At 36.6% G+C, this 19,526-nt stretch overlaps 1 protein-coding gene across 8 annotated transcripts in view; it reads right to left on the bottom strand.

Annotated features, from left to right (window-relative positions):
- LOC149535071 (uncharacterized) overlaps window positions 1–15,630 on the bottom strand; it is an 84,508-nt gene extending 68,878 nt beyond the window's left edge. For 3 of the 8 annotated variants that reach the window (XM_089804416.1, XM_089804415.1, XM_089804411.1), the window contains exon 1: window positions 15,373–15,630. The gene's annotated coding sequence lies outside the window, so the exon portion shown is untranslated. Of the gene's footprint in view, window positions 1–14,726; window positions 14,904–14,961; window positions 15,068–15,332 lie in introns of those variants that run through there. The other 5 variants (XM_089804417.1, XM_089804412.1, XM_089804413.1 and 2 more) reach the window with 5 other exon arrangements.
- Window positions 15,631–19,526: the final 3,896 nt, after the last annotated feature.

The following is a 19,526-nucleotide window of genomic DNA, read 5'->3' as shown; positions in this document are numbered from 1 at the left end:
CATATTTCCTGGATGATATGTGATGGTAGATTTGCAGACTTTTCACATGTCCCTTGGGATGGCGATAAAACTTTGGGGGAAGATGATAGATTCAGAGAGGTACAATAAGTTTCCAGCAATGTATGGCAACCAAATGTAATAAACTATATGGAAAGAAGTTTCACTATTGAAATGCAAGTATTGAAATGGAAATCACCCTATTCTCTCCCAATGAGCCAAGGTAATCACGATTTGTTAACAGGGGTGTTTAAAGAAAGGCTAGTAACTGTACAACAGAATGAAAATATTTGGTGTTGGTCCCAAAAGGGGCATTATTCAGTCAAAATTGGATATAAATTACTTGAGAATGTTGTGGCTTTGGAGAATCTGTCCCAATATCTTTGCTAAAACACAGTGTAACACCAGTATTGAGGTACATCGAGACAGCGCGACATTGGAATGAGTTTCTGGGATGGGGGGGAAATGGGCCTCATTTTTGGGACGGCCAGGGGACAACAACAAGGGGAGGGCAAGGTAGGGAGGGGTGTTGTATAAAATACATATAGAACTTGAAATGCTAGTTATGAAATGATGTTTCAGTATAACATACAAAATAAAAATACTTGAACATAGCAAAATTGCAACACAAACTAGAACCATTGAACATTCAACATAGTAACATGTTACATACCAATTAGTAACATTCAAAAATCAAAATTCAAATACATATTCAAGTACCCATCCCAGCGGTTGTATGGTTGCGGAATGGCGGAGGTGGGAGTACTTGGGTACTCAAGAACCCGTTGCGGAGACGTCTCAAGGACGGGTACTTCAAGGTTTGGGAGGGGGTGCAAGTCCCCATGTTTCACTGCTAAAACAAGAGTTGTCTGCCCAAAGCATGCCCTTACTCCCAGTTAGCCTTGAGAGTGCGAATTCTCACAAGAGAAAGGTTAACAAAACAGGACTTTGGAGGCTCGTTTAAATGCATGTTGTGTGACAACCACAAGGAATGTTGCTTCATTTTGACTTCCCAAATGCTTGCTAGAAATTTGTAACAAAAAGAATATATTGGACCAGTCCTTTACCATAGTTAATTAAAGCTTTATTTCATAGTTGGGGATCAGCACCAAGTCCACATTCTCAAGCATTAGGGAGATTAGTCCATGTACAATGATCTAGGGGAAATAAAGAAAGAGAAACAAACAAATCTTTCGAGAGAAATGTGAGTCACTCCAATGGATGTGTCGCAGGATTGAAATTTCTATCTCATTATTAGTACGTGCAGCAGCTCATTAAATAAGTTCAAAGAAGATCCTCTTTTCCAATGAGGATTAGAAAATTCAAAAGAAAAGGCCACCTGTTGAATTCTGGCCAGCTAATGAGAAATTTGGCTAATCCAGTTCAATTGGAGAGTTAAAAAGTAAAGTGAGAATGTCCAGATGAAGGTTGGATAAAGGTGAATTTTGACGAGCATCAAGTGGGAACCTAGGACCATCTAGTGCAGGATGTGGCAAGAGATTTCATGGGGAATATAATTGTTATAGGAGCAAAAAAGCTGAATATAGGAATAAATAATCTTGCAGAAGCACATGGGGCATTCAAAACAGTATTAATGGTCAAGAAGCTTGATGTCGAAAAACATACATCTAAAAGCAGATTCAATGATAATAGTGAATGCATTAATGCAAGGAAAGGAGCTAGCATGGAATTCAAAAAGATTTATTAATCTACTTGTAATTTGTTACATAAATTTCAAGTCATTAAAATTTCACACATATATTGATCAAGAAATAAAGTGACAAACACCCTGTCTGAGTGGACGGTGTGATCTAATGATGTTATAAATGCAATTTTTTTGGAAACGTACGATGATTTGGGGTGAAGCAAAAATATTGTATGCACACTACCAACCTGATCCATCCATCACTCTTGGGTGTGTTTTGAAGGGCAATGGCACAACTAGTGTAGGAGGCATTAAAGTGGGAAATTTATTCCCAAGCTGAGTGGATTTAAATTGGAAGACTACACATATAAATGTTGCAAAAAGAGTTTTAAAAAGGTGAAGAAAGAGTGGATTTTGGGAAAGTAGAAGCATGAAAGCAAATTCTACAGTGCTCATAGTGAAAAAAACAACTAGCATTCTTGAGCTACATTTCAGAGAAAAGGTTGAAAGGAGTCTCCAAAATTCATGACTCCATTTTCCAACAGATATTGGACGTCCTATTCGGAGGAAAAATTATGAAAACTGAGCATCCTTACCGTGTGAATACTGACATTGCTTCGATATTCCTAGCTTGGGCATTGGAATTGGGCACTAAGGCGGAAGTGGAGTGGGTGATCCAAGAGTGTGTGGATCAAGAACTGATGTTTAGGTTAAAATCAATATTGGCATCAACAGTCCTAGGGAAGAGAATCAAGGATAAAGGGGACTGCACAGATTTGGGTTCCAGTGAGGGTGATTTTTGACCCTTTATATTCTGGAGTGTGAAGGGATCAAAGCAAGAACATTGCACGAAAGTTCAAGTGGGATGGGAGTCTCTCCTAGAATTCTTCCATAAGTGGAAGGTTGTAAGCCACATTGAGATGTAGGTGAACAAGCGAGGAGGGATGTAGCCAACCTACGAACCTAGTAACTTTAGGTTCAACGGTCCGGTGCAAATGATGAAGGTGGCAAGAAAAGGAAAGAAAGTAGTTTCCCTAGGCTGAAAGCCCCTCTTGAATGGTTTTTCTTTTGTAATTTGCATATTAATACTATTGTCTGCTAGTCTTAGGATGTGTGGTTAATAGTGGTGTTGGTCATTATTATGGCATTTTTTGTTTTTGTAAATTCTTAAGTCGAGAGGTAAAGAGTTTATATAGTGCAAGGGTGGTAGGATGTAAACTGTAGACGATTTTTTTTTTACATAACAATTATGGGAAGAGATGGGAGTAAATGGTTGGTGAGAATACCTTTTTTGAAAAAGCAATATATTTGTACTAGCTTTTGTTATATCATAGTTCCAAAAATCGCCGATTTGGCGATAAGATTCATGACTCCCGATTTTTTTGGGATCGAAAATCGCTGAAGGCAATTTTTTCTTGTGAATCGCCTGAATTGCCCAAATCGGCGATTCATGGCAAAAATCGCCAGAATCGCCATCGTGTATCTCCAAAAATCGGCTGCACCAGCAAGCATAAAAAATTGGATTTAAAAACAAAAACACATGTTTTAGTTGCTTTCTAATTTGTCTTTCCTCTTTGTCATAACCCTAAAGAGCCTTCTATTTGCTTAGCATGAGTAGAAGAGAGGAAGAGTGAGAGAGAAGAAGAGAAAAGAAAATCCATAGGATTCCAACCAGCAAGAAGGAAGAGCACTAAGGTTTCCCATAAATTGCATTGGGAGCATTAAGGAGTCAATATCAACACTCCTCAACTCATTTGCAAGAGGTAAGTGCTTGTTTTTTTTTTGCATGTTAGTGTATTATGCATTTTTTGTTAATTTTTTTAGTGTTCATTTGCAAATCTTTAATGTTTTTTATTTCTACTAAATTGTAAACTAGGGTTTGTTGTTTTGTAGTTTTTGTTTATTAGTTGCAAACTTTGATATTTTACATGAATTTTTTTATTGCAGCAGCCCTTTGCTTTCATTTTCCAAATTCCACAATGGGTAAAAAAAATGAATGCTGGAAATATAATGAAGAGTTTCCCGGGAGAACCAAATTTCAAACAAAATGTATATTTTGCAAAGAAAAAATAAATTCAGGAGGTATCTATAGATTGAAATACCACATCGCTAGCATACCTGGCCATGATGTCATAGTTTGCACTCATCAAACTGCTGAGGCAAAACGCACTTGTTTAGTGGCATTAGAAAAAATTGAACAAGACAAGTTGAATAGGAAAATGCAACTTGAAGGGTTAAGAGGTATTGGCTCCCGTGCTCCCACATCCGCAACCGCATCTACATCTGCATCTGCATCTGCATCAGCTTCCGCATCCGTAGGTTGTGTTGGAGAGGGTTCTTCCAGGCCTCCTTTTCATCCTAGTGCTAGTGCTCATGCGAGTGTTAGTGCTAGTGGTAGTCGGTCTTATACTGAGATAGAGTCCAACACCAACCTATTGCGGCCTAGAGTGCGGAAAAATAGAATGGATAGTTACTTTGTGCCCCGCACTACTCCTGGCTCCCAACCCACGCTTGAGGGCATGGGTTTGAACAAGGAGATTCATGATGCTGCCAGAAAAGAGATTTGCAAATTCTGGTACTTTTGCAACATTCCATTTATTGCAGCTAGGTAATTGATTCTTTTTTCTTTGTTATCTTTAAAGTTAAAGTTAAAAGTAAAAGTAAAACTTTAATTACATCTACTTGTTTTATGATTTGAGTTTTTGACATCTAAATTTCTAATCAATATCATTATCTATTTGTGACAGGGCTCCTTATTGGCAGAACATGATAGATGCAGTTGCCATTTGTGGTCTGGGGTTTAAAGCCCCAACTGAGGCTGAGTTGAGTGGATACCTCCTGGATGAAATGGTTGAGGATATGAGGCATAAGCTTGAGGACAACCGAAAGGAGTGGATCGAAAAGGGTTGCACCATCATGACTGATGGTTGGACAGATAGGAGGGGAAGAACACTCCTCAATTTTCTTGTATCCTGTGGAGGTGATTGATCATTCTACTTTCCTACATACATAATTTTGAATCATGATTGACTATTTCAAATTTTGATTTGTTGATTGCTAATAGTAATTATAATTCGTTGTTTTGTTACTTGTAGGATATACCATGTTCCTCAAATCCATTGATGCTTCTGCTCATGTAAAAAACACCACATACTTATGTGAGGTTATTGAGGAAGTTATAGCAGAGGTTGAGGAACAACATGTGTTGCAAGTGGTGACAAATAATGCAGCAAGTTATGTTGCTGCAGGTGAATTTTAAACTTTTCAAGTTTTGAAAATAAATTTATTTGAATTTTGAACTTTTTCTAATTCTAACTTAGAATTTCTAAGTTTCCTAAGTTCTAAAATGTTTGAAATTTGAATTTCTAATTAACTTAAAATTGTTGTAGGTAAACTTTTAATGGAGAGGCACCCCACCATATTTTGGTCCCCTTGTGCGGCACACTGCATTGACCTCATGTTGGAGGAAATTGGCAAACTTGAGTGGGTTAAGTCATGTGTGGAAAGGGCAAAAAACATATGCAAGTTTATTTATAATCATTCATTTGTCCTTAGCACAATGAGGAAGTACACAAAAGACAAAGAGTTAGCTCGTCCAGGGATCACGAGGTTTGCCTCGAATTTCATCACCTTGCAGTCCTTGTTGACATCAAGGGATGATTTGAGGAGCATGTTTGTTGGGCGGGAGTGGATTTCATCTTCCTACGCTACAACCACTGCAGGAATAGATGTGGTGGATTGCATATTTGATGATGATGGTTTTTGGAAACCTGCTAGAGAAATCCTTAAAGTAAATTTATTGCAATTTAACATTTAATATTTTACAGTTTACTATGCTAATTGTTTAATGATTTAGTTTTACCTTAAGTTATATTATTGAATTATTCTATATTTAAGTTTTGACTCAAATTTTTGTTTTACTTTATATGTAGGCCACTGAGCCCCTTGTATCTCTCCTACGAAATACTGATGGGGAGAAGCCCTCTATGGGCTACATATATGAGGGCATGGATAGGGCCAAGGAGGCCATTAGAGCCCAGTATGCAGGAGTGCAGGAGAAGTATGCCCCTATTTGGGACATCATTGATAGGAGATGGCAGAATCAGCTCCACAGACCCATCCATGCAGCAGCTTACTTTTTGAATCCGGCATTTCGTTTCCATCCTGACTTCAAGGCAGATGAGGAGGTTCTCACCAGATTATATACAGTGGTCCAGAGGTTGAGTACTGATGAGGATAGTAGTGCTGCAATTATTGAGCTTGATAAGTTCAATAATAAAGAAGGGCCACTTTTCTCTAGCAGAATGGCCATAGATGCTCGGGAAACAATACGGCCAGGTAAAAATTAAATAATATATTCAATATTCATGAATCTAGATTCTAAACTTAAAGTTGATTATGTAATTTTAGAGTTAACTTGTAATTTGTAATTTGTAAATGAGACTAATTGTTTTTATTTTCCCTTATTTCAGATAGATGGTGGCAAATGTTTGGGGCCACAACCCCAAAACTTCAAAAAATTGCCATCCGTATTCTAAGTCAGCCAAGCAGCACTTCTGGATGTGAGCGCAGTTGGTCCATGTTCGAGCACATCCACTTGAAGAGGAGAAACAGGTTGACAGTGCAGAGGTTGAATGATCTTGTCTTTGTTCATTACAACCTCCGTCTTAGGATCAGACAAATTTTGGGCACTGACTCCTCTCCGATCATTCTGGAGGAGATTGGTCCAGAATCAGAGTGGCTCACAGAGGTTGTGGATCCAGTCTTCACTGAGGAGGACCGTGTGTGGATTGACCAGGTGGATATAGAGGCTGAGGCATCTAGAGCACGTTCTTCAGGCATTGGTAAACGCACACGTGCACGCACAGACACAAGCCCTAGCGACGTTCATGAGCCCATCTTACATGCGGGAGATATGGCTCGGCAATCCTCTAGGACCTACATTAGACGCCTTGCTACTAGGCAAACTAGATACTCAGAGGTTGAGGCTGAGGCTGCAACCGAGCTCGAGGATGGTGTTGAGGATGATGATGACTATGAGCCTGAGGCTTGAGCTGGAGCCTTGCTTTTATATTTTGTTTATAGATATTGATACTGAATCATTGATAGACATATGTTTCAAACTTTCATGGATCTTCATCTTAGATTCTTACACACATTTATGATTTGATGTCTTATGGATCATCTTACATACATTCTATGATTTAAATCATTATGATCATTTGATTTTTATTTACTTCAGCTAGCCTACAATTTACATTTTAGATAACATAGTTACGTATGTGATGGATTTTATGTTCCATGTTTATGTATGTTAAGTTTTAACTTCTATTTGATGATGTTATAGTGTGTTTAAGTTATATTCAATAAAGGGTGCATGAAATAAGTTTTAAATTGTTAAAATCTTTAAATTTAAAGGGTTTTTTCAAATTTGCCGATTCATCGCCAATTCATTGCCGATTCATGATTCGATTCGGCCTTACCGATTCCGATCCGATTCCAATTCATGTTACTTTGTGTTATATTATTAATAAATTTCAGAACTATTTGGACGATCATAAAAACACAAATACACAAACATCACCATTACAAATACCTTAATGATTTATAATATTTTTAATTCTTACTTTTAAAGTTTTCCTTGATCCAAACCAGTTCGGTACCCCTAACTCTTCAATCAACAACCAAAAACTGCAAAATCCTATACATATATTGTTGCTTGTCCTTGAATAATTTATATATAAGTTTGATGGAGTATTTAGATGGATTAATCACTGGAAAGTTGAAAGTATTTATAAATATATTTGATGGAGTGTTTAGATGGATTAATCGCTAGAAAGTATAAAGAATTTATTATTTATACATCAACATTTAATGTGTCCTTAATAGTTAATGAACTGCCTTTCAAAAAAGATTTAGAGGTTTTAGTAACCGGATACATATCAAGATTAATTGAAAAGAGTTGGAAACACAAATACTAGTGAAAAGAGACTATGGGCCCTTCTTTACTAAATTATATATCTGATGCCGGAGCATCTTGGGTTCTTGGCAATCTTGCATCAACTAAAAAAATATTTGCTTTCGATTTTCCTGTTAGTTTTGATTCTAAAGTTATTCCTGCGCTCCATCAAGATGGCTTGTTTTTTGTTGCGGACCTTAGGAGACATATTGCACATCATGTTTTACCTTTGTGTTGGTTCACACCTCGATCTGTTACTTCTATGTGGAGATATTCTGGATTCCTGCTCGACCCATGTGTTCTTCATGTTCTAACAGTCAGTTGGAGTTTTGAAATCTCGCAAAGCAATTACCCAATTGGTGAAGCTTTAAGGCTCTTATCACAATGTTCCTTGATCTTAGGCCAACATCTCTCTTGGATCACATGTCATTTCAACATCGTGGCATCGAGATCTTTTTGATTTGGGCCTTGACCTATATTCTGTAAAATGTTTTCCTGTTCTTGGGAAATGAAATCTTTCCCAAGCCGAATTCATTCTTTTGAAGGCTGTATATATTGCTGTGATTGATCTTAGTTTGGGGGCAGGGGAAAAAGAAGAGTTTTTTAAAGGTTCAAAGGACGAATAAGTCTGGATTTCATTGTCCAATCAGTCCTGTACGCCTGGAACATAAGCCTGCATATTGCCGGCTAATTTGATGTAATTTCATGAATCTAAATTAATGGCGGCCTCTGATTTTGCATTCTCTGTCTCTTGCTGTTGTTTGAGTTATTGCTTCTTCTGTGTGACTCACAGTTGGATAAATCTCCTCGAGGTCCTTCTTGCCATGGCTGCATCAATATTTCATTTTGAATCATTTTTATTTAGTAGTAGATATTTATGGCTGTTAAAAGGCAGCTTCCTTCACCAATCTTACTAAGTGAGCAGTTTGTCATAAAACTGGCTTTGCAACTAGGAAGGCATCATGCTGAATTCAATTTTTTACGTAATTTGCAATTAAGTCGTAAGATCCAACTTTTGACTACTCAATGTTATTGTTGCTGTATTGAGCTAGAAGCCCAAGTGCTTTGGGAGTTTATCATGTAATCTTAATTTTAAATCATGTATTCTCTAAAATAAAGTAAGATTATGAAAGGCTTTTCTAAAGAGTAATCATGGTAGGTTTTGAGGCCTTGCATTCTCTAAGATTTGTTTAGAGAGACTTGAAGAGAAATGATCTAACGACGATTGTGGATCTATCCAATTAATATGTAGTGTTATTGTAATTTGTTTATAAATCACAATCTTGTAATAGGAGGAGTGCCTCCTTTAATTTGTATAAATGGGCCAGTTATGTAATATCGATAAAAGATAGACCTCTTTTATTCTAAATTTCTAAGATTACTGCTAGATGTAAAAGAAGGTATGCCTTCTTCAAGTCCCTAACTGGGCAGCTGTATGTCTGATACAGGACTTTGGTCCCGGGCTACACCAGAGGTTTTCTTCAACATTCTTTTACCCATGGTGCACGCACTTTGAACGAGGAAAAAATGTAAAAAAAATTGATATTAGTAAAAACAGGCATTTTCCTTTTTATTGACCAAAAAAAATACACGAACATTGACATTACAAATATCTTAATGATATATAAATTTTAATTTCTTACTTTTAATTTTTTCCTTGATCCAAACCAATTTGGTACCCCTAACTCTTCAATCAACAACCAAAAACTGGTAAACCCTATACATATATTGCTTGTTGTCCTTGAATAGTTTATATATATATATATATATATATATGATGGAGTATTTAGATGGATTATTCACCTAGAAAGTATAAAGTATTTATATTTCAATATTTAATATTTCCTTAATAGATGATAAACTGCCTTTCAATAAAAATTAGAGGTTTTGGTAACCGGATAGGGTATCAACTAATTGCCAAAATGATGGAATATTTCAACAAAGCATTTATGTTTGTATTGCCAATTGACAAAGTCGTCAAAATATAACATTTCTAAGGATCATATAGCAAAGTGAGAAATATAATTTATTTTTGCCCCCGATAAAATTCTTGTAGTGAGTAAACTGATGGGGTCTAAACTTAAGAAGCTGAAGCAAATGTCTTATATTTTTAAAATGGTGAAACTTATTGTGCTCGGAGATGTTGCCATAGAAAGCCAAGAAAGTTGATAAATTAAAGTGAATGCTCCATGTTCTACAAACAGTAAAAATTCTTATGACTTGAAACGTTGCCATAGAAAGAGAGGAAAATTGGTTCAAAGTATAAAGGCTCTACTAATGATTTAATATGCTTCATCTCATTTTCCTTTGCCATTTGAGAAACCTAAGAACCCAACGCAGTTTGCACTTGGGCAGCCATAATTTCCAACTGAAAACGCCTCTCAAAATTGAATACTCCCATTTAATTTTAAGGAAGTTCCTCTACTTTAAATTTGGAAAAACTATCATAATGCTACATGATATCTTGAATTTCTATTGAACTAAATTCAATGCTGCAAAGGCCCTGAATGTCACAGAAACAAACATAACCATCTCAACAACTTAGAACTCACTGAATTACAATGACTAAATCCCCTTCAAATGTACCATTAAAATTATCTAAATTTTGGTAAACCATGGAAGCAATACGAACTGTAAAATGATCAAATACACTTACAGTCGCATGATCAACACTAACAACCTCGATCATTTTCTGAATTTCAAGAGTAATTTATCAGGGTTCCCCCTTTTCCCTTCTCAAAAATAAACCTTATACAAGAGCAGCATGCCCACAATTACAGACTTTCAAGGAAGCTGAGCCTCTGAACTGAGTTACAACTGTACTGTGCACGAGACTTGGAAATATATAAAATAAAGTAATTGTATTCTAGGAAAGTATTCCATCCAACCTACATATCAAGATCTACTGAAAAGAGTGGGTTAAGCCTTGTGGTCCCATGGAGACTACTCGCCGATATGTTTGTGTCAATATCTACACTCCATTTGCAAACAAATTAACAAATTAACTTCTTATTTTTTGAAGATTCTACAAACTCTTAGTAACCCACCAGTAGTCAGGGCTGAGATTACTCTTCCCAAGCATTGCTATATGAATATTATTTTATTTTAAATTCTACCCTTTCAAGTTTTGAAACACAAAAGGTTGCATATAAATGTATGTAAAATATCTACATTAACTATATATGATTTAATTTCTTACCAAAGTATGCTCATTAAAATATGAGTGACTTGTACTACAACTTTTTTATGCAAACAAATTAATTGTGTGAAGGAAACGCAGATACTAATGAGAAGAGATTATGGACCCTTCTTTAGTAAATTATGTATCTGACGCTACTTGACTCTTGGGTTCTTGGCAATCTTGCATCAACTAAAAAAGTATTTGTTTTCTATTTTCCTTTTAGTTTTGCTTCTAAAGGTATTCCTGCACTCCATCGAGATGGCTTGTTTGTTGTTGCGGACCTCAGAAGACATATTACACATAATGGTTTACCTTTGTCCTGGTTCACACCTTGATCTGTTACTTCTATGTGGAGATATTCTGAATTCTTGCTTGATCCATGTGTTGTCATGTTCTAACAGTCAGTTGGAGTTTCAAAATCTCACAAAGCAATTTCCCAATTGTTGAAGCTTTAAGGCTCTTATCACGATGTTCCTTGATCTTAGGCTGACGTCTCTCTTGGATCACGTGTCATTTCAACATCTTGGCATCGAGATCTTCTTGATTTGGGCCTTGAACTATATTTTGTAATATGTTTTCCTGTTCTTGGGAAATGAAATCTTTCCCAAGCCGAATTCATTCTTTTGAAGGCTCTATATATTGTTGTGATTGATCTTAGTTTGGGGGCAGGAAAAGAAGATTTTTTGAAGGTTTGAAGGACGGATAAGTCTGATTTCATTGTCTAATCAGGCCTGTACGCCTGGAACATAAGCCTGCATATTGCTGGCCAATTTGACGAAATTTCATGAATCTAAATTAATGGGAACCTCTGATTTCGCATTCTCTCTGTCTCTTGCTGTTAATTGAGTTATTGTTCTTCTGTGTGGCTCACAGTTGGATATATCTCTTTGAGGTCCTTCTTGCTGTGGCTGAATCAATATGTCATTTCAAATCAGTTTTATTTAAGAGTAGATATTTGTGGCTGTTAATAAGGCAGCTTCCTTTACCACTTTTACTAAGCGGGCAGTTTGTCATAAAACTGGTTTTGCACTAGGAGAGCATCATGCTGAAGTCAAATTTTCACGTAATTTACAATTAGTTCATTAGATCCAACTTTTGAATATTTGATAATATTGTCGCTGTATTGTTTGTGTGTGTGTGTGTGCGCACGCGAGGGCGTGTGTGCGTGTGACAGAGAGATAGAGAGACCTTGTTGTATAGTAAAATCCCCAACTACTTGATCATTATATTGTGGTTTATCATAAACTTTAAAATGTAAATTGACAAGCCATATCTCAACCAACACCCTCTAGCTTACACTCTGTTATGCCTACCAAAGCCAAGCTTCTTTTATGGCTGGGTTGGCCAGCTCCAGATAACTAACTAAATTAATAGAATATTAAATTATTAATATATGAATTCATTAAATAAATGTTCCATTTAGGCTGATTCCCAAGTCTAGTTTTGTGTTTGATAAGGCGTATTATTCTATTTCCTTGGGCTGATCTATTGTCATTGCCTATAAAAGAAGTGGGCATCTCTAATGAATGAATTATGAATTACACTAATTTGCTATTAAGCATATTTCCTTCTGACTGGGACAAAATCCTCAGGTGGCTGCTTCCAGGTAGGACGAAACCCCTATCTGTAGCATCTCTTATAGCAATAGTAATCCCTGCCTATAAATCCTGTCCAGTCCACCACATATCTACCAGTCTGAACAAGTGTACCTTCCAGGATTGAAGACGATGTTGTTGGTTTACTCTGTGCAGAATCAAACTAAAAATGGGTGCACTGACCTCTGAGACCCACTTACAGTGACTGTGCAAGGTGTGCATATTTAAGGGAGAGCGATAAGAACTGGACAGTGTTCCAGGTGTTTGAAACCAAGTTGCTGGAAGTTTGGACCATTAGAATCCGCAGCTAATCGAACTAGTAATCGCCCAGATTCCAAATAAGGCTGCTCGGCAATTGAAGATATCAGGGTCTGCAATCTCATATTCCTTGTTTAATGCCTCTGTAAAGTCAGAATTTGATTATCTGGACTGAGACTAGCTTTTCCATAATATCAATTCCTGAGATTTTGGTGTTTATAGTCTTGTATCATCAAGTTCTGAATCTTCAGTGTTTGCTGGGTGGAGGTATTCAATTAGTCTGATCTTCGTAGTAAACAGTCAACTTTCTGTGAAGTCGCACCTCTGCAGTAATTTATATCTGAATGCACTTGAGTATTAGAAATAATATAGGACTCGGGTTCTTTTCAATGCACAGTGTAACTTCTAGCAAGCTCAAGAAATCAGAACTTTCCTCTGTAATTTCGGAGATAGTGTTCTTAAAGAAAAACATTCTTATTCCTGTTCATGCATGCTGGTGTTCATATATTTTATGTATTGCCTTATATCATCAAGGTCTGAGTCTTCAGTGTTTGCTAGGTGGAGGTAATGGATCAGTCTGCTTTTCATAGTAAACAGTCAAATTTTTCTAAACTCACACCTCTGCACCAATTTATATTTGAAAGCACAATTATTAAAAATTATATAGGATTCACTTCTTTTTAGTGCATGCATAATCTCAGTTTGCTGTAACTTATATCCAACTCTGGAAGCTAGAACTTTCCACTGTAATTTATGAGATAGTGTTCTTAATAAGGAAAAATATTCTTAATCCCATTCGTGCGTGATAGTGTTCATATATTTTATGTATTGCCTTCCAAAGAAATCTGCAATAAATTGTGTTAGGAAAATATAAAGATTGTGTAAGTTTGTGTAAAACAAAAATCTCTACATTCAACATAAGCAACTGCTAAATTGGGAAGGAAAGGAAAAAATTGGGACAGATTTAAGTGAGGTTTCTTTGAATCTCTTTCCCACCACTAGGGCGCTATGCTTTAAAACTTTAAAATATATGATAGTTAGCAATGGTATTTTGCAGCCATTTAAAAAAATCTGCACAAGGTATCATATTGCTTTCATGGATTCTCCAGATGCAAAGGTTTAATAATTCTCATTAGACTTGGCAGATTATCACACCTAAAGGAAAACTGAGCCAGCACACCAAACTAGAAAGGAAGCACTTGTTAAGAGTAAAGTTCTTATTCAAGTTTCTGAGATGAAGAAAAATGTTTTTTGACGGCTGTCCATCATGTCCAAAGATATATAGAAGTGGATAAGCTAATTTACCTAGTGCTTGCAGGATTAGTTCTCCAAACAGTTTTTCTAAAATGCAAATAGATTTTTTCAGGCTTATTCATCGAGACTACAAATTGACTATTAGGAACGCCTCTTCTTTAATGCAATTAATGATCTGAAGTTTGAACAGAAGTATGGACACAAATTTCATATTTTCTATAAACTAACTAGTGAGCAAAGGCCAAAGAGCTGACAATTAATGGTAGCACAGATGCCAAACTATTGAAGTCTAGAAAGTAAAAATGCTTAAAAAGGAATGTATCAAATTGAGTACTTCTCCACTAAAGCTAATCAGTCAAGGTAAGACTGAAGAAGATAAAACTCGTAACCGTTATCTTGTTAAAAGACATCAAGAAGAAACAATTGTGTGCACCGTTCTACAGTGATAAGCTGCTAAATGCGTTTACAAAAGTATAAAAGGCAGATTATAGGGGGCTCTTTTGGTGGCTTGCAGTGGAAAAAAACTCTATGAGAAGAAATATAAATGATTGGAGATCAGAACAAACAAATGTCAAAGAGTGCCACTTTTTGCATATAAAAGACTAGAGACAAATTTTCACGGAAACCAGATTCTTTGAGGACAGTCCTGGTAAACAAAATTATTTCTAGAATTGCTTCTAAAACGATGAATCATTCTAAATTGATGCAATTGCAGATATACTAGCTCTAGTTGTCTGTAAAGATGATCTCTAAAATGTAGCGTCCCTGGTTATGTTGAAGTAACATAGACACGTGACTTAAAAATCAAATGCAATCATATCAAAAGCACATTGATACCTAGTCGTATCGCTATGTCCTAACCATGTAACTAATCATGTGAGAGGATGTACCCATCTGCAAAACCAAGCCAATTGTCCCTTAGTCAACGTAGTTATTTTGTGTCACACCAATCCCTCGTCTTGAGACTATTGGTCTTTAAAGTGCAAAGCCGGTATAATGACACGAAACTGTGAAGAAATATGCTGTACAATGCATAAAATTGGTAAAGAAGAATGTGATAAGTATAAAATACGAAGATTGTCCAATCTCCACCATTCACTTTATGTGAAAAATAGCAAAATAGCTCTAGCACCCATTAGAGCATCAGCGATTCGGCAGTAGCTGCTACCCGTTCAATGCTAAATGATTATGTCACAAAAATAAACTCAAGAATAAGGAAAGCAAAATGATAAAATAAAATTAGAACCATCAAATAAGTGTACATTCGTTGAAACTAATCAGGATCTAACAGTACGGTCATATATGAAAACAGCTATAGATAAAACCACGTAACCATGCCATTATTTAAGAAATAACACCACAATTATTATTTCTCCAATAAATACGTAAAAACAATAACAGAAATATTTTCAAAAAGAAATAAAACTTGATCGGACCGCGTACAGATTCAAAAAAATAAACGAAACCATGGCAAGTGGCTTGCCTCAAAACTCTTTCCAAAATGTGTGGCAATGTCACTATCGCCGACGAGGGAAAATGTGAAGCGTTTGCAGGAAAAATGATAGGAAACCCTACCAAAGCAGATTTTTTGTTTTGTCCAAATGAGACGAAGCAAAACCGCACTCACTAAAGCAGCTGCTTCGATCAATTCAAAAATGCCAAAGTTTCGAAGCGACTTGCATGTTGAAGTTGAACTCGCAGAGATTGGTGGAACCTTACAATTAGCTCCTAAACCAATGGCCTAAATCCCTTTTTAGGCCAAAATTTTAAAAGAATATCAAGTTTTAAAAAAAGTCTTTGAAATAAAGACATGTGTCACCCACTCAAATCTATTTAGAGTCAAAGTGAGAAAAGATAGATAGATAGATAGATAAAAATTTAACGTGCACAAGGCTAAAAATACCCTGTGGGACAACAAGAGAACTCAAGCAGACTTAAGGTAGCACTGTTCACTTCTTGTGTAGGATGCTGATGAGTCCACCCAATTGCTCAATGTACTCTTCATTGAATAGGTTATGCCAAGAACTGTCACATGTAGTATCCGCAAATTTATCTCTACTATCCTTGTAGGCCTCACATTCTAAAATAAAGTGTTGTTCAGTTTCCACTTTCCTAGAATTGCAGAATTTGCAAATTCTCTCTTCCCAAGCCTCCTTTGGCCTCTTCCGATGCTCGGTCTCACAACGAAGTTGGTGAGAGTCGGTTCTTAGCTGAGCAATAAGAATTATAGCCCTCCAAGAAATGTTGGCTCCTATGTATGCTTTTTGGAGTTGATCACAAGTGGGGTTGAACTCATTTATATAATATAGTTTCTTCCTCCCGATCTCGCTTCCCCAATTTCTCTTGTAGAATTTCTCCATAACAAAGACCTTTATTTCTTTATTATTTGTGGGGCACAAATTGAATTGAATATTCCATTTACTCATCCATTTGATGTTTTGTTGCATCCATCTCTTTTTTCGCTTACATAGTGTGTCACTAAAGACAACTTTAGGCCATCTATCCTCTTCCATTTTTTCAATTCTTTTTAAATAGCTTAGAAGGTGAACCATAGCAAGTGCCTCGATAGGAGCAACCCCCATTTCACTTGGCATGATATCATATGGAATGGTGCTTTTGATTTTAAACTTGCTTGTGATCAAGCACTTTTGGATTCCTTCAATTTGTTTCCATTGTGCTATAGTAGTGTTGTTGGCCCATAATTTACACCTGTAAAGAACAACTGGTAGCACAAGAAGACCGAACAAGGTTTGAATAGTTTTCCAATCCCACAACTCTGCTTCACGGCACCTATTCTGAAGAGCATAAAAAGCCTTCCACCCACCTAATGTCCTTTTACACCTACAGCTAGACCAGCTTAGTTTTTTGTTGAAATCGATGCCAAGGTAAATATACTCCGCAACTTCTTCAAGAACACTTCCATTGTAATAAAATTCATGTTGATGTTGTTTTTTATAATTAGAGAAAAACATAACTTTATTCTTGCTAATATTGACCTGCATCCCCACCATTCTGTAAAAGCGCTCAAGAGAAGATAGACGATCTTGCAAACCACAGGTAAATTTGGCAATTAAAATTAGATCGTCTGTATATAGGAGCAGCTTTATAACAAATTCACCTAGCTAAATGTCTTCACCCTTTTGCATGTTTAACCACTCTTCCAGTTTGTCAATATATAAACCAAACGAAGTGGGAGATAAAGGGCAGCCCTGTTTGACCCCGATATCGCTCCTAAAATATTATGAAATGCCATTTGAATATCTGATTTTGACTTTCACCTCTTTGTACATCCTATGTACAGCAGCTCTGAGATGTATAGGAATCCCCAATTCTTCCATCCTGAACCAAAGCTTGTCTCTCGGGACAGTGTCAAAAGCCTTTTTAAAGTCAACAAAGCAACAAAAAACCTCTTCCTTTTTCTCCCACTCTTTTTCAATAATGTGTCTCAGAGTGACACAGTGATCCACTGTCGAGTGCTTTGGCCTAAAACCAGCTTGCCCTTTAGCACATTTATGGTTTTCTTCTGCCCATTTGCTGATCCTAGTTTCTATCATGCTGGCAAAAAGTTTAGCAAAGAGGGGATTGATCATTATAGTCCTATAGTTGGAGGGATTGTTAACATCACCACTCTTAAAAAGTGGTATTGCAAGGCTGATTGTCCAATCTTTCGGAAACCCTTCTTGGTAGATTTTGTTGAAGATTTCAGTGAGGTCTTTTGCTTTACCTCCACCTAACTTCGTAATCCCTATCTCTATCTCTTGCACAGTGAAAAGATTTGTAGTATCGTTGACCAAAGGTGGTTGTCCCACTCCACCCTCTTGTTCATAAAATTTCTTAGCATATTCAAACCATTGGGTGGCAATAATATTATTTTTAGTTTGCTTTCTCCTTGGTTGGAGTTCTTTCCAAAAACGTTTGGGGTTATTTCTGCCCAAGAAAATTAGCTCCTCTCTCCTTGTGAACATAAAATCAATTTTTTTCTTCTTTAGGATATGTTTGTACGCCTTAATGTCAAGGTTAGTTTTATTTGACTCCCTTATGTTTCTCCTAGCCCTCTTACATTCCTTATCAAACCAAGCATTGCCTGGAAAACAATTAGTTTCAGATTTTCTATTTTTTGCTCTCTTGCATTTTGAAAGAGCCTCATGAATCAAATTTGATAAATCATGACTATTAACACCATGCTTATACATAGGGTGTCCCATACAAAGTTCCTCAAGAGTAGCTCTGAAAGTGTTATTGTTTTCTAAAGTTAACAAAATTCTACCCTGAGAAGGAGGGTATTGAGGGCCATGGATTTTTGCCCCAATCTGCCTATCCTTAATTTCATACAAATTATGTGAACAAATTACATAATCTACCACACTTGCCCCATTGTATGTGTTGCAAGTTAAATTGCCCGACTTAGCCCATCTAGCCAAACCATTACAGATTATTAGATCAAATGTGCCACATAGAGTGATCAATTCTTCCCCAAAATGATTGTAGCCTGTTGCATCTTTAGATATTCTTTCCCATTGATGATTTCTCTCTTTTGTGAGCCAAATAGGGTTATCATTTACTTTGGAGCTGAAAATACTTGCTTGCCAATTTGTTGTCCTAGCATTGGAATCTCCAACAAGAAGAACATCCCCACGCTGCAAAAAAATAGCAACATCTTTTTTTAATGCAGCATAGGGGTCATTGTGATCTAAGCCACACTTTTTATAAGTTTTAGATACTTGTGGAACAAAGTAACAGGCTGCGATCCTGAGAAGAGTGTTATTTTTCACGATTTTGAGCCATATAAATTGTTTATTAGAATCAGTCTTTTCCAATTGAATGGCATGACAATGGGGTCTTACATCCCTCATGCTCATGTGTCTCTATGAGACGAATAATATCTTTGTCTTCTGCAATAGGTCCTAACCCAAGCCCACATCTCCATGGATAACTTCTGCAATTCCAACAAACTAAACTTAAGGACATCTGGGTTAAGCTTGATTGCTATTTTTTTTAATTTGAAAGACTCGAAGTTGAGTTATTGTCGCTAAGCATGATTGTTGATCTTGTTGTATCGCTACATGCTAAAGCATTTGTTGTCGCACCTTTGTTGCCTTCTTGTTGCCCTTCATTGGAGCAGTATCCAAAATGAGCAATAATTGCTTTTCCCTTGAACATCCAAGCTCTTTTGCCTTCATTTCTAGCTATTCTGATTTTTTCCATTTCCATCCTTCTTTCTACTTGCTGTCTCATAGTTAAATCCTCCTCTAAAACGAAGTGAGAACCCCTCAAGAGCTATTTTTTGTTAAGTAGATTTTGTTTGTCGCTAATGCTAGGCATGACTACTTTGATTGGCCTATTTCTCTCAGTGTGTGGTTTGCCAACCCTCCAAGCTTGGCAGATTTGTCCTTGCCACAACAACACATCTTGTAGGAAATCCCTCATTAAGTCGAGGGTATGTTCACCTTCCCCATAATCTTTTATCCCTTTGATAATGATATTGGATGCCCTAAGCTGCCTTTCCTTGACCTCTCCATCTTGTGTGTTCACAAGAATCTTTGCCTCTTCTCTTGCCATATCAAGGTGTTTGTTGTTTTTGTCCGAAGTTTTGGTGACTTCTGAAAAACTTCTCCTCTCCTCTTCAACCTCTATGTT

The sequence above is a fragment of the Cupressus sempervirens genome, chromosome 10 (assembly GCF_028749045.1).
Source record: "Cupressus sempervirens isolate cs-2001-9-10 chromosome 10, ASM2874904v1, whole genome shotgun sequence".
Taxonomy (NCBI): Eukaryota; Viridiplantae; Streptophyta; class Pinopsida; order Cupressales; family Cupressaceae; genus Cupressus; species Cupressus sempervirens.
Note: the sequence above shows the minus strand (reverse complement) of the source record. Positions and strands in the feature narration are given on the sequence as shown.